Source organism: Oryctolagus cuniculus, chromosome 9 (genome assembly GCF_964237555.1).
Source record: "Oryctolagus cuniculus chromosome 9, mOryCun1.1, whole genome shotgun sequence".
Taxonomy (NCBI): Eukaryota; Metazoa; Chordata; class Mammalia; order Lagomorpha; family Leporidae; genus Oryctolagus; species Oryctolagus cuniculus.
This window is the reverse complement of record NC_091440.1, coordinates 106,801,386-106,807,651: the sequence shown is the minus strand read 5'-3', so window position 1 is coordinate 106,807,651 and position 6,266 is coordinate 106,801,386.

The window sequence follows — 6,266 nt, the reverse complement described above, 5'->3', positions numbered from 1 at the left end:
GAAAATGTAGTGAATGTGAGAAAGTGACTTCCTAGACTAAGCGGTAAAATCAGGAGATGATATATTTAAGTTTTGACTTGGCATCCTGTATTCATGGCTAGATGATAAGTTTCCCTCCAAATGCCATGCTTTGAAGAGTCTTACTGCCTAGAGAGTGAATGTTGACCAATGCTTACACTGCAAATCTGGGACCTAAAGAAAGTTGTCACTTTTTATGGTAAGGAGGGGGAAAAAGGCAATCCTTGGATATACTTTCTTTTTTTTGAGTTTATTTCTCTTACTCTTTGCCTTCATCCCTTGTCTGTATGATGAAATTCACAATATTGACAAGCAGAATTGAGTAAACATTGCAAAAGAACAGACAAAAACTATGGCATAGTATTTTCTCTGCGAATACTTTTGATTTTTGGGAATAGAAAATAATTATCAATTGAATTTGAAAATATGATTTGCTGGGGAAAACTTTCAGTTGAGAGTCTGAGAGGGACAACACATGAATTGGTTTTTCATTATGATAAGATTTTTTTCTCTTCTAGGCTCCTGTGTGTAGGTCATTCTGAAGAAGTTGCAGGAAAAGTCAGAGGAGGAACCCAACCTTTCCTGGTAGAGCAGAGTTCCCCCAGGGTACACAATGAACTATTTCTTTTCCTGAGGATATTGAACTAGCTCTAAGGACTTATCAACAGGAAACAGGTCATATGCCCTGTAATAGCAGGAAGCGTGAGAAAGGTAATGGGGAACTTTTATTTGGGGGTTGCAAGCAGATTATGAACTAAGTCCAAGAATCTAGTAGGTTGCCTCAGGGCCAGCCTTAATGTTTGGAAATTAAGTGCTCTGGAGTGGATTCTTTAGAATATCTGATTTAAAGTATATAGGACTGTTGTACAAGATTCACTGTAAGTTGAATATTATTATCCTAATGTCTTTTAGCATATTTCAATATACTTTAATCATATAGAACAAAGCCTCTTGACATTTGTAGGATGATATTTTTGTAACTTTTTCCCCCTTTTAAAGCTAACTTTTAATTCCATGAAATGGCTCAAAGATACCCAATTCATCACCAGTTGGACTATGATATAAAACTGGTCATTCCAGCCTAACTGCCTTTAGAAATCTTTGACATACCGGGTCAAAAGCGAGCAGCAGGGGAAAGTCTCCCACCCCAAGCGTCTGTTTGGAAGGCAGTTTTACTGCTGAGGAAATTCGTAGGCACTTGTGTCAGCTGCACTGTTGATGAAATTCTTGTGATGGAATGGTGGCGATGACATCAGCCGAAGGATGTTTGCTTTTCGCTTCATTGTACTTTTCCTTAGCAGGATGATCAGGCTTCCATCCTATCTCTAAACATAGCTCTGAGACAATACTCTGAAGAATCCTAACGACAAACAGCCTTTACTACTAAAAATGGCTATTGTTTCTCATCTATTCCAGGTTATTGTATTTAGCTGCCAGCTGTGAACACCAAACGTGAGAGGCAGCTTAGACTGTGTTTTCTTCACTGTTCTTCTTTTCCAGATTCAGTAGAAAACTGGAGAAAATGTCTTTTGTGGAAACTACAACCATTTAAACTCCAGGTCAAAGATGAGTGCAGAAAAACAGACACAAAGCCACGCTCTTCCCATCCTTATGGGACCTTTCCCATCATAAAGGAATGTTTGGTAAAAGGACTTTTAGTTATATGTAAATACACCTCCATGTGTCAGACTGTGCTTTTACTGAATTTCCACGAAGCTTGTGTTATAAGGAGAACAGGATGGGGATCTAATGACTCTCAGACTCTCAGCTGTTCCTTCTGAGAAATGAAGGATCACATGAAATTACACTGAATTTAGCAAATGTGTGTTGACAACCTACTATGTCGTAAGTTGGTCTAGAGATGGTAAATAGAACAAATGTGACATAGAAATAATCCGTGAGTTTTTCTTTCTGTGCTTCACAAGGTGCTTTCGTATCAACTCTCTTGGGAACACAAGGGTCTGTGGAGCAAGGAGCCCATGGACCTGGGGCAAAGATTTGTCAATGGAGAAAAGAGCCGTGGAAAGCCGTAGGGTTCTTGTCTTCAAACAAGAAAGAATTCAGGTGTGAGACAGAGAGCTAAGTAATAAGGTTTTATTAGAGATAGAGCATCCATCAGAATAGAAGGGACAGATCAAGGGTGCCCAGTCACTCAGACTGGGGGAGAACATGGTTACATGGTTGAATAGAGAGAATACACCTGGGCAGGGCAGCTCAGCAGAGAGCTGAGAGCTGAGCTGAGAGGGGGGGCGGGGGCGGGGGGAGGGGGACTACTTGGAAGGTTGTCAGGGTCTGGGCAGGGCTTTGAAGTGCAAAATGCTGGGCTTCTGGAGCTTCCACAGTAGGTGCTGGTCTTCAGACCCTTTACATACACAGAGACTACTTTCTAACTTTCTGCCTAACAGATTGGCTACAGATTTATTGAAAGAATTCATTAACTTTATTATTTTTATTTATTTGCATGCATTTCATAAATACAACTCTAGGAACATAGTGATTCTTCCCATCATCCCTGCCCTCATACCCACACTGCTACCCCTCCTCCTCTTCCCTTTCCTGTTCCCAGCCTTGTTTTTTTGTTGTTGTTTTGTTTTGTTTTGTTTTCCTTTTGTCTTCTTTGTCTTCCTTTCCGTTGGTTCACTCCCCTAATGGGTACTATGGCCGATCTGAAGCTAGGAGCCAGGCATTTCCTCCTGGTCTCCCTTGCGGGTGGCAGGGCCCAAGCACTTGGGCCATCCTCCACTGCACTCCCAGGCCACAGCAGAGAGCTGGACTGGAAGAGGAACAACTGGGACAGAATCCGGCGCCCCAACCAGGACTAGAACCTGGGGTGCCAGCACCGCAGGCAGAGGATTAGTCAAGTGAGCCACAGTGCCGGCCACCCAGGCTTGTTTTTTACTGAGATCTGTTTCATTTAACTTTATACACAGAAGATTAACTCTATTCCAGGTAGAGTTCAACACTTTGTATAAGGAAGAAAAAGAAAGGAAAAAAAAAAACCCAAAAACAAAAAAGAACAAAAACTGTTCCTTAAGGGCTATTTGAAGTCATGGCATCTCAAAGGTAATTTTGCTTTTTTTATTAAAAAATCTTAATTATCTTTAAGAAGAACCCAAGAATGATACATTTTTTTGTGAGCACTTATACATAACTATAATTTGTGTGACATAAGAATATCCTCCACTTAATACACTAAAATGAAGTAATTCTTTGAGAACAACTTTTACTGTTTAGTCTTATAATACAACTCTTTGAGGGCAGAGGTCCTGCATGGGAAGTTAGTGCACAATGACTCCTGTTGTTAATTTAACAATTAACACAACTATGTATGACATCAGTGATTACTAAAGACTCTTGACAAGAGCTGCTAAAGTTATGGAAGCCTGAAGGAGTTTCTTCAGTATTTTGACAAGGTCATGGGCAAAGTGTAAACTCTCTCCTCCATTCAGAGAAAAGTACATCCTTCTTTGGTGACTGCTTCTTTCCACTGGGGTCTGTCTCAAAGAAGTCCTTCAAGTAAGACATTTTTTGCCACAATGTCTTGGTTTTCCATGTTTGAAATGTTCCCCTGGACTTTTCAGCAAGACCAGAATTCCTTAAGGGTTGATTCTGAGGTCAGAGTGCTACTTAAGGCAATTGTCATTCTGAGTCTACTATATGGACTGCTTCCCATGTTGGAGCATTCACTCCTTTTTAATTCTATCTGTTATTACCAAACGCTTAGTCCTATTTATATGGTCTCTTTAACAGTTGATCCTATCTATATGGTCACTTTACCACTTAATCCTATCTATATGATCTCTATAACACTTATAATGCTATTTTTACCACCAACTTAAGGGGATTTGGGGTCCCATGGCAAGTTTTTAAGCTGTACCCTTAGAAGTAAGTCTGTAGGAATGTATGTAGAACTATACTGCTTTGCAGTTAAAAATGTCATACATTTCACAGTTATAACTTTAGAGTCATGGTGATTCTTCCCTCCATGCCTGCCCTCCCACCCCCTTCCTCTTCCCTTTCTTATTCTCTTATTTTTAACTAAGATCTACTTTCAATTAACTTTATACACATTTGGTTAACTCTGTTAAGTAGAGTTCAACAATTAGTATGAAGAAAAAATATAAGTAAAATAAAATAAAGGAAAAAAATTTAAAAATTAAAAAAACCTGTTCCTCAACAGTCAAGGCAAGGACTGTTCAATGTCATTGTTTCTCAAAGTGTCAATTTCACTTTTTTTTTTTTTTTTGACAGGCAGAGTTAGACAGTGAGAGAGAGAGAGACAGAGAGAGAGAAAGGTTTTCCTTTCCACCGGTTCACCCTCCAAATGGCCGCTACGGCTGGCGCACTGTGCTGATCTGAAGCCAGGAGCCAGGTGCTTCCTCCTGGTCTCTCTTGCAGGTGCAGGGCCCAAGCACTTGGGCCATCCTCCACTGCACTCCCTGGCCACAGTAAAGAGCTGGACTGGAAGAGGAGCAACCAGGACAGAATCCGGCGCCCCGAACAGTACTAGAACCCGGTGTGCTGGTGCAACAGGCAGAGGATTAGCCTAGTGAGCTGCAGCACCGGCCTCAATTTCACTTCTACAGGTTGCCTTTTAGGTGCTCTATTAGTTATCATGGATCAAGGGAGAACACATAGTATTTGTCCTTTTGGGACTGGCTTATTTCACTAAGTATGATGTTTTCCGGTTTCACCCATTTTCTTGCAAATGACTGTATTCCTTTTTTTTCCTGTTGTGTAGTATTCCATGGTGTACATATCCCATAATTTCTTTATCCAGTCTTTGGTTGATTCCAGTCTTTGGGTTGATTGCATGTCTTTGCTATTGTGAATTGAGCTGCAGTAAACATGGAGGTACAGACATGGCTCTTTCACATGCTGATTTTATTTCCCTTGGGTAAATTCCCAGGAGTGGGGTGGCTGGGTCCTATAGTAGGTCTATATTCGGGTTTCTGAGGTTTTCTTTTTTAACCCATTCAGCCAATTGTGTCTTTTAACTGGAGAGTTGAAGCCATTTACATTCAAGGTGACTAGTGATAAGTAACAACTTTGCCCTGCCGTTTTTCCTTTAATATTGCTATTTTTACTTTGGATTTAGAGTTTTTCTGCCTTCACCTTCTTTCATAGTGATGACCCTGTTTGTGTGTGTAGCACATCCTTAAGCATATTTTGTAAGGCTAGACAGTGGTGACAAATTCATTCAATTTCTGTTTGTTAAGGAAAGTCCTTATTTCACCTTTATTTGTAAATGAGAACTTTGCAGAATATAGTATTCTGGGTCAAAAGTTTTTTTCTCTTAAACTTGGAATATATCTCACCATTCTCTCCTATCCTGCATGGTTTCTGATAAGAATTCTACTATGAGTCTAATTGGAGATCCTCTGAAGGTAATTTGGCATTTCTCTCATGTCTATTTTAGAATCCTTTCTGTATGTTTTACTCTGGAGAGTTTTACTACAGTGTGTTGTGGAGAAATCTTTTCTGGTCATGTCTATTAGGAGTTCTATGTGCTTCCTGGACTTGGGTGTCCCTTTCTTTCTCCAAATTAGGGAACTTTTCTGTTATTATTTCACTGAAAAGGCCTTCTAATCCTTCCTCTTTCCACACCTTCAGGGACTCTGAAGACCCATATATTGGGTCATTTGATCAAGTCCTGTAGATCTCCAGCAGTGTTTTTTAGTTTTCTAATTTCTTCTTATTTTTGGCCTGACTGTAATATTTCCAGAGATTTGTCTTCTAGCTAGGTCTTCTCTCTTCTGCTTCACCAACTCTGTTGTTAGGACTTTACACTGCATTTTTATTTGATCTATTGAATTCTTCATTTCTAGTATTTCATTTTGATTTCTCTTTAAGATCTCAATTTTATGGAAAAATTTTTTATTCATATCTTGTATAGATTTCTTTTTTTTTTAAGATGTATTTATTTATTTGAAAGGCAGAGTTACAGAGAGAGTGAGCAAATGAGATCATCCATCCACTGGCTCACTCCCCAAATGACTGCCATGACCAGAGCTTGGCCAGGCTGAAGCCAGGAGCCAGGAGTTTCATCTGGGTCTCCCACGAAAATGCAGGGGCCCAAGGAATTAGACCATTTACTGCTACTTTCGGTGCATTAGCAGCGAGCTGGATCAGAAGAAGAGCAGCTGGGACTTGAACCAGCACCTGTATGGGATGCCAGCATTGCATGCTGCTGCTTTACCTGCTATGCTGCTACAACAGTCCCTGTATAGTTTTCTATAGTTTATGAA